Genomic DNA, 10,588 nt, shown 5'->3' on the forward strand with positions numbered 1-10,588 from the left:
TATTTGTGCACGAAGAACCCGGGAATCTGAATATATAGGGATATTTCGGTGTGAACGCAAATGTTCTTTGCCACCAATAGTGATGGTTGGGTTTGCTTCGAGTGGAAGGATCTTATAGACTTTTTAATCATTTAATTAATTATTATTAACACATCACAAACAAATTAAGAAAAGAATGAAAAGAGAAAGAAGAAGAAGAAAGATTCTATTTGTCAACTCAAAAAAAACAAAGATGCAAGATATACACCTTATATTAGAATGTAGCAATGACATTAATTGCTCAAAAGAAAAAGAACAGTGTCTATTGTTCTATCATCCACGATCTTGAATTAAGTGGAAAAAAAAATTAGTTGAGTCTCGAAGATTTGGTTATGAAGAACAGTTCGCTTATAATTGTAATTAGAGAGAATTTACGTGAACTCATCATTAATTTGCTCTAAATGGCTAGCAGTTTTCCCACCGATCTTGTGGCATTGCTCGGAGTGATCACTAGAGTTTCACAGATAGCGCTTCGAAGACCGTGCACCACACACCTCAACCAATAGACCATATTTTATGCTTATACTAGCGTAGTAACCCGTGCGATACGACGGATAGATAATTAAAAAAAATATAGAAAATATCAATAAAAAAAAAGAAAAGAAAACGGCGATAAAAAAAGCGATAATGAGGGGAGGGATTCATTTTGCCGTTGAACGAAAATAATATACCACTTGTCACGGGGTTAGCTTTTTCGCCTTGAAAACCACCGCGCGGCGCTCAAGTGTCGTACACCCGAGCCAGCCTTCTCGAGTCCTCTCCACGGACAAGTCTCCCAGACTTAACAGCGGAATACCAATTCAAGCATTTTGCCAAGCTTGCTCCTCCGCGAGACTTACAACCCGACTCTTCGCTTGTAATCGAACCCCTCGTCGGACTCCTCGAGTTCCCAACGAGCAACCCCAATACCGAGGTTGGCCACCAAGCTAGGTGCATCCCGTCTTGCCAACCGATCTCTCCTCGAGAGTGCTTCATAACCGAATGCCTTGTTGCCTTCATCACTAGCCCCAAGGACATTACAAGTTCTCCCCAACTTGTTCCATTATGAGTCTAGCCAAGCGTCTCGCCTCCCATGCGTTTCGCTCCCGTGACTTAATTCGCACGCCTCTAGCGTTAAGGTCCGGGCTTCGCAACATCGCATGCCACGAAGGGCACTCATAAACATATGTTCCACACCATCGTGCCTCAGGCGCCTGACAACGTCCATGGCCATACGCGGCTTGGATCTCTGTAGTGGAGCGTACGAGCGGATGAGGGATAGTCTAGCGACGGATTGTCCTCTGTAAAGGACAAGGCTCGCGAAGGCAAGTGTGCCGAGTGGGGATTCGTGGGGCGCGGCGCCCACGAAGACCAAGAAGGCGGGACTCAATAGGAGCGCTAAAGGGAGGCACGCCAAGGGAGAATTCGTATCGAGTGGAGCACACTCAAAAATGAAGGAAAAGTTGCCATGTGGCAACTTTAGAAGAAATAATATATAAAAAATAAATAAAAGAATAAAATAAAAAATATATATGATTGATAATTGAAGTTTTTTTTTTCGAATTATTATAATTAATTAACATGTAATGCAAGTTGGCCGAATAACGAATGATATGAATCAATTGGTCTGGTTCTTTCTAATAAAGCAGTCTGGTTCAAGCAAAGGAAGAGGGCACCAGTTTGGTTCAGGTAAACAAAAAACAGGGAATATGAGCTGGTTTAGTGTAAAGGCTTCACTCAACCATGTTTGGTTCAAGCAAAAAAATGTGAAATTATTTGGAGAGCTTGAGCCGGTTCAGGATGGGACTCATACTCGACAATTCGGTTCGGTTCAACTAAAGGAAAAGAACCGGTGGAGCCCACACCCCACAACATTGAAGCTTGTGTTGCCATGTGGGAAGTTTTTTGAGAAATAATGTAAAGTAATAGATAATAGATAATAGATAATAGATACTCCCTATTATTTATTGATTTAGAAAGTATTAATTGTTTATTGTCGTTAATTAAGGAATTTTAAAGTTGAAAATGCTTCTTAAAACTAAAATTTTAATGTATGTTTGTATGTCGAAATAAGTTATTTGATAATAACTTATTCTTTATGTGGATTTTCTATTGTGATTATAAAAAAGAAGCTTGATTATTGGTTCTTATAAAGCGTTGATATTTAAAATTTATTTGGATAATATATTTCATCTACAAGGTGGTTTATTTTAATCAATTTTTTTTCTTTTGGAGGATTTTATATGCTTTTCTATTTTAAACATTTGACCATACTTATAGCTTTCAATCACAATAGAAAATTTTCATATCGAATAGAGTATATATCAGTGAATATCTTATTTCAATATCGAAACAGAACTTCAAAGTAAATTTCTATTGAAAAAATAAAATTTCTATGAAATGATCCACGTCTCATGAGGAGACACATGTCCCCTCAAACCCTCCTTTACTCTCTCTTTCTCTCTCTCTCTCTCTCCCTCTCTCTCTCTCTCTATATATATATAATTTTAAATTTTGATATCAAAATTTAAAATTTTAATATTTTAAAATTTTAAAATTTTAAATTTTGTATTTTATATTTTAAATTCTAAATTTCAATTTCAACTTATAATATTTATTTCAAAATTTTAAACTTTGAAATTTAAAATTTTAAATCTCTAAACTCTATGAAATTAATTAATTAATTTTATTAATAACTCATTACATATAATATAATTAATTAATTTTATTAATAATACTAGTAATAAATCGCGTAATAAAATCTAATCTAATAGATGCAATTTAAATCAGGTAAAATATCGCTGTATAAAAAAATACAGTATTTAAATTTCTCGAGTAAAATTTTACAAATATAGTGTATTTGTGTGTATATATAATTAATTTTACTAAACAATTTCTTCTACAATTTTATTTTTCTTCTATTTATTGAGTTTTTTTAAAATTATTTTGATACATTTATCTCAAATTCTTCAAATATAAATCTTTATAAAATAATTTATTGTATAAATTTACTTTGCGCATATACCAATTTTAATAACTTTTATTTAAATAGATTTAACTATTAAATTATTTTTATATAACTTTTATTTAATTAATAATTAAACTTGTGTATTGCTTTTATGCTATCGGAAGCATAAAGTAGTTGGTGTTTCTGATTTTTTCGCCCTTAGATCAAAGATTCTATATAAATCTTTATAAAATCTTTATAATATAATTCTTCAAATATAAATCTTTATAAAATAATTTATTGTATAAATTTACTTTGCGCATATACCAATTTTAATGACTTTTATTTAAATAGATTTAACTATTAAATTATTTTTATATAACTTTTATTTAATTAATAATTAAACTTGTGTAGAGCTACTATACTATCGGAAGCATAAAATAGTTGGTGCTTCTGATTTTTTAGCCCTTAGATAAAAGATTTTATGGTTGGGATGATAACGGTCCCCTTAAGGTTGAGTGGTTTTCAGTGATTAATAATATTAATCCAATGATTAGAAATGATCAATTGGTTTGATCTAAGGGCTAAAAAATTAAAATCAACAACCACTTTATTCTTCCGATAGCATAGTAGCTCCACTTATTAAACTTATAAAACTATATAAAAATATTAAAAATAAAATTTATTATAAAATATTTTTATATCTGCAGCATCGTACGGATATTTTACTAGTAAGCACAACGAGTGCTGCCTACGTAGGACCTGGATCCTTCTGGAAAGTATTCATTTTTTAAAGTAAACAGAATTGGTCGGCTCCAATTAAAAGCACCGTTCCAGCTGCACACATTTCCGTTGAAAGCGAGATTCGTGCACGCATTGATCACAAGCTAATTAATAAGGTAAATTATACTTTCGTGTTCAAACGGTGAGTCGGGTTATCCTTCGGTTCAGGAAGTATCAGTCACGTGGTATTTTTAATATTTTAATTTTTAAATTAATTTTTTTTGATTACTTTTAGCTTTTTGAATTAATATTATTTTTTTTAGAAGGCTATCAAAATCTTAAGAGGGATATTATCATCCCAACTCTGTAATTTTTGAACTAATTAATGACCAATAAATCAAAAGCACGAATTATTTTATACTTCTGAAAGTATAGTATACATATATATATATATATATATATATATAGAGAGAGAGAGAGAGAGAGAGAGAGAGAGAGAAACTAAGCTCCTATATTTTTAAAAATACTAAATTATTGATACTCGTAGATTTTTCGTCTTTGGATTAAGAGATGTGCGATTACGTTCTCTAGGGTTGAATGGATGATTGGTTGAATAGTATGATCTAATGAATGTAAATGATCAAAGAGATAAATTTAACAGAAGAAAATTACAAGTAACAAGTGCTTGATATTACTGACCGTTCCTAGAGCAAGTGACAAAGGGCTTGATGGTTGGTATCGGAGATCTCAAGTTCGAATCCTAATTAATTCACATTTCAAACTAAATTTATTTCTAAATAAAATAAACGAAACGGATAGCGTGCTATCTATTTCTCAAAAAAAAAAGAAGAAAATGGCTTGATACTTTTAGAAGCACCATAACTGGACTCTAAATGTATATTAAAAAAAACATAACCGGGCTCTACATATATTAAAAACACCATAGTCGGACACTCTCTCTCTCTCTCTCTCTCTCTCTCTCTCTCTCTCTCTCTCTCTCTCTATATATATATATATATATATTCCTACTGGGATACTATCGATAGCATCAAGCGTTTGGTGCTATCAAATTTTTCGCTGTTAAATTTAACCATTTAATTATTTTTATCCGTTAGATTATACTATTAAACCAATAAGTCACTCAACCCTAGGGGGGCCATATCATTCTAATCGTATATTTTTTCATCCAAGGGTCAAAAATCTAATAGCACCAATAGCTTGGTGCTCTTTATAGTATTCCAACCTAATTCATTTATATTAGGAGTATTTATTTGTTTTTGCTATTATTCGGTGGTGGGACCGATATTTGCCGCTCCTCACCTTGGCGGCGGCGGCGGGGCCGTTCGTGTCTCTCTCACTCTCCTTCTCTTTTTCGGGCCGAGTCCCCAATCCTTCTTATCATCTTAATTCTTAAACCGACACACATTATTATTATATTAAAAAAAGGTGTGAAGCCCTTTTTGTAATTTCGCGCACTAAAATCCTTCGCGTGACCTCTTAGTAGGTCGAAGAATTTGACCGCTAAGAAAAGGGTGTGAAACAACCCCTCTTTGTACTTTCGCGCACTAAAATCCTTCGCGTGACCTCTTAGTAGGTCGAAGAATTTGACCCGCTAAGAAAAGGCACTAAAATCCTTCGCGAAAGGAACTAAAATCCTTCACGGCCTCTTAGTAGGTCCAAGAATTTGATAGCTAAGAAAAGGGTGTAAAACAATCATTATACTCTAAAAATTTAAGCTGTTATAAAACGGTGTTTAAACTTTTGTATATTTAACACTTCCGCTCGAGGAAATTAATATGCTAGGAACCTGGCGTGATTCGAATTCAAGACCTCCTGCTCTGATATCATGTGAAACAACCGTTGTACTTTAAAAGTTTAAGCTGTTAGAGAACGGTGTTTAAATATTTTTACATTTACCAAAGGGTGCTTAGCAAACGAATTGTCCCCTTACTAAAGCAAAAATATTTGTCAATAATTAATTCAAAGTATCAAGCAAGTGGCACATCTCTTAAACCAAATATTAATTAAACAAATACCCTAATTCTCGGATAGTGGCCGAGGTAATTGTACAACATCGACTCTCCATTAATACCCTGTAAAACAAATATTAATTTATTCACGTTTAATTTAGAGACTGATGCTGAGGCACCGGCCCTAAGGGAGTGGTTCGATGTCTTGAAAAAGCATGAAAATTAAACTATTTTTCAGTTTTTTTTTTTTTTTTTTTTTTTTTTTTTTTTTTTTTTTTTTGTGTGTGGAGAACATTTTTTTTTCTAACCATTTTTTCGGATAAAGAGTTCGGAGAGCTCAAACAGCTCATTTTATCATTGGATTTGAAATTTTGTTTCTAAAAGATACTATTTTTTAATAGGAATCAATATAAAAAAAAAAAAACTTTTTCAATTATAAAACTCTTTTTTGAGATATGCGGTAAAAGAAAGCATCGCACGAGTGTTGGCTATTAGGTCAACATTTCTGTCATGTCTAGAAGACTAATAAGTTGAGTTGGCTGAGCCCAATAAGTTGAGTGAGGTTATGGTCGATAATTGACCTAACAGTAAAAGGTCCGATAAATAAATCTAACATTCAGATGCATTGAGTCAGATTGAAACTCATAAATACCGTCATTGAGTTTTTAAATGTGATCGTTGCGATCGGCATGTATTTTTGAGATAATAGGTTAGTCCTTTTGCAGCGGACGGAACATCACACGTGGCGCTATGTTCATTAATTGTATTAAATTATAGAGAATAATGAAGCCCACGCATTTATATGGTGAGCATTTGTTTAATCTTAATTACAATCTTAAGCAAAACTCATTGTAACGCATGAGCAACAAAGTAAGCTCTCGGATGCTGATCACAGCATCAAGCACAATCAGAAATGTAATCAACCAAAATTGGCGCATATATATCATAGTTTACAGTGACATATATGCAACTAGTGAAAATTTAAACTAGGTAAGTGACTAATATTTATTATCTAATCTTATTTAAAAAATATCACGGCAAATAACTAAATTTTAAATTATTTTATAAATTCCTACAAAGAAGTTTTTGATTAATTTACTTTTAAAAGATAAAATTTTAAAAAATATTCTTGCGCACTGCAGGGGTTGCTGACTAGCATAAAGCTATTACTTGATATACAAAGCCAATTTCAAAAATCAATTAAAGAAATAAAATTTAAACAATTTAATCAACAAGGTACACATATTAATTATAAAATTCAAATATTCAAACCAACAAAACCAAACGGAAATCAAACTGTTGGTTTAGGTTTTAGCATTATTAATAAAATTTAATAACTTTTTAAATTGAATAAGGCCAGTTCAATTCTAATTTATGAACAAACCATAAGCATGCACGTCGCTAAGGATGTAAAACGGGCAGCGGCCCACAACTACTGGCGGAATTAAGGCATAGTTAGGGACATGTCAACGAGTCGAATTTGGAATGGATTATCAAAATCCCGAATCTCAACCCGACAAGCAAATCCGAAATTTGAATTCGAACAAAGATGAATTTTGAAAATCCATAGCAAAGACTGAACCCAACCGACAAGTCTGAAACGCAAACCCAAATCTAAGCTCGAAATGATTATTTCTCTTTAGTATATTTTCCATCATATTTCATTAAATTTTAAACATTTTTAAAATACAATTTCAAATAAAACACAAAAAATTTTAAAAAATTTCAAAATAAAAATTCTAAACTTGTTCCGATTTGGGGACAACCGGGCAAGTTTGTTTGAGAAGAAGGGTGGAACAGCTATTCCACGCAAAAAATAATGTGGGGGATATAAGGAGAGGAATAAGGATTCATTCCCCTCCTTATATCTGAACCAAACGTTACCTACGGTTCAGTAGGCGGTTAGTTGAATAAAATGATTTAATGAGTGGAAATAGCCAAGGGATAGATTTAACGGATGAAAATAGTCAAATGATAGATCTAACGGTGAAAAACTTGGTAGCACGACACGGTTGGTACTATAATGTAAAATTAATTCGAGTTCAGTTAGCATACAAATAATTTTACAAGCAATGGTGTTTTATTGTTACATATTTTATGCATTCAACGTGTTGCCACTTTCAAAAGTTTACATTTGTCGATTTCAAACGTCTTATATTTTCATTATGTGAAAATATAAGACGCGCGCCAAACTGAAAATGCATAAATCCACAGAAAATTTTTTTTCCTATACAAATTGTATTAACTACGAATTAATCTCTACAACATCCAACAAGCACAAACAATACCTGAAATTTTTTTAAGAAAATTGTTAAAACGGTCCGGGCCACCCTTGGGCCGCCCAGCCTGGCATGGCTTCACTCCTTAGGCCCGAACTTTCGGGTCGTACTGGGCCTCACTCTTTAGGCCCGATGGTCTGGTACGACCCGACACGAAACATGCCTGGACCGTGCCAGGCCGAGGAGAGCCCGTGGCCCGGCACGGCGCTGCCAACTTGGTCCGTGCCAGCCGGGCCAGCACGGTCCGAACCTCATGGCCCAAGGCAAGTTGCCTTGGGCCTAGGGGGTCCGATCTCTTGGGGAGAAGGGCTTGGCGCTCTCTTCCCAATGTCTGAAGTGGTAGACTTTGGAAGGAGTGATTTTTGGTCCAATGGACCAAACAATTTTGGTCCATTGGACCAAAAACTCTTTTTTTTTCAATAATAATAATAATAATAATAATAATAATGTATATACTTTTTTAAAAAATTAAAAAATTATTATTTTATAATTAATTTAATTAATAAATTTTAAAATTTTTAACTAAAATATTAATTTAACTAAAAATAAAATACTTTTATTTTAAAATTTTAATGCAGGAGTCTGCTGAGACGTCATCGATCCGCCTACGTCTGCAGGCCGAGGCCTAGGCCCCGCCATCACAGGCTGCAGCATGGTTGCGCTCAGTATCATCATCATCATCATCATCAAAGCGAAGGCGATGAGGATGTTCACCTGCAGCAGCAGGGGCCATTGTAGAGGGAATGCGAACGAATTATTAGTAGTTGCAGTAGCAGCAGAGAGAGAGAGAGAGAGAGGAGGCTTAACGTGCACTTGTAGGAGAATTTAGGCAATGCTGGGGGGTTTATATAAGCAGACATTGTAAGTAAGCTTGTAGGCCTATCAAAATTTAACACAGATCGACTTACTCTTTAATCTTGATTGGTTTAAAGAAACCAGCATTCTGTTATATATATATGTAGCGCAAGTTTGGATTAAATGACATGAGGCTGATGGACCGAGTCATAATCGTGATTCGTGGACGCTGTGTTTTCACGCTGTGAATAGATTAATTATGTATTACTAATCGTTCGAATTTTTGATATTAATGATTAGCGCTGATGATCCGACGGCCTTAATCTAAAGAATATATATACTTTTGTGACCAATGGGGTATAGGAGTTTCGGAGAACTACTTTGAGACCTTTTATTAACCTGGAGAATTAAATATATACATTCCAAAAAGTTTAACCAACTCAAAAGGTTGACCTGTTCATCACGGCACTAATATTTTTTTAGAGACCAACATCTAGCATTATGTACACCGAGGGGCCCAGGCTCAAAACCAACTCGATCATTCATGTCCATAGACTCCATACACAGTCCACGATATGAGAAAAAACAAATTGAAAAAGTAGAGTGGATCCTTCACAGCCCGGATTCCTCCACATGAGGAACCAATTGAAACAAAAAGTAATTAAGGAGATGCGTCCTTCAACAGCCCACAATCCTCCCCCTGAGAAAAAAAGATTGAAATATAAAGTACATCCTTAAACCGTCCAAAATCCTGCAAAAGAAAAGAGAAATTGAAATAAAAAGTAGATCCTTCAACAATCCAACTAATGCCATGTCTAATCTTAGTGGGAAAAAAATATTTTCAATCTAACTATCTTTTTAAAAAGTTTCCTAACTAAGCTTCATTTGGATGGATAAAGAAAGAAAAAATAACTAATCAATATTTATGTATTAACTGGGGGAGAGATTTTTTTTTTATTTTTTTATTTTTTTTGTCTCCTCCGCTCTCCAAGGCCACCACACTGCTTCTCTCTCTCTCTCTCTATCTCTCTCTCTCTCTCTCTCCACCCACACACACTCTCTCCTCCCCACATACTAATATTTAATAATAACTAAAAATAATATTTAATAATAATAATAATAATAATAATAATAATAAATATTATTATTATTACTATATAATGATTTATGAGTGTGAAATAAGTTTCTACTAAGTTAAAATTATATGACGAGCAGAGCGCGACTCTCGGCTCAGAGTAGCGAGATGATCCTCGTATCGTCTGATACTTGTAAATATACATTAGTGTGACAAGAGCGTCAAGATTTAAGAGGAAGAGAATGTGATATACTACGAATTTGAAATTGCCATATATATATATATATAGGCTAGGGCTACTAGCAGAGAAGAAGCTATATGGAGAAGCCCAAGGTGGCCATGGCCCTCTCAACTTTTCAATATTTGTTTAATGGTTCTTCAAAGTTTTTTTTTTTGGACCATAGATAGCTTTGGCCCCCCTCAGCTTTTCAATATGTGTTTAATGGCCCTTCAAAGTTTTTTTTTTTTTTTTTTTAAATTTTTATTTATCTTAGGTGAGCTCTTTTATTTGACTAAATCAATAATTGCACTAAATTTAATAGTTATGTTAATTTTATTTACAAAAAAATTAAGAAATTACTATTAGATTTAGTAAAATTTCTAAGTTATTTTAATATAATAATATAAAAATAATAATTAGAAGTTAAACATACGAAAGTAAAAAACATAAAGTTCATTCTTTTATATTATTTATTTAATAAAAAATTTTTAATTAGAAAAAAAAAATTGTTTATTATTTATTACTAAAGTTTCTAATTAAATATATTTTGGCCCTCCTCAA

This window comes from Ananas comosus, linkage group 4 (genome assembly GCF_001540865.1).
Source record: "Ananas comosus cultivar F153 linkage group 4, ASM154086v1, whole genome shotgun sequence".
NCBI lineage: Eukaryota > Viridiplantae > Streptophyta > Magnoliopsida > Poales > Bromeliaceae > Ananas > Ananas comosus.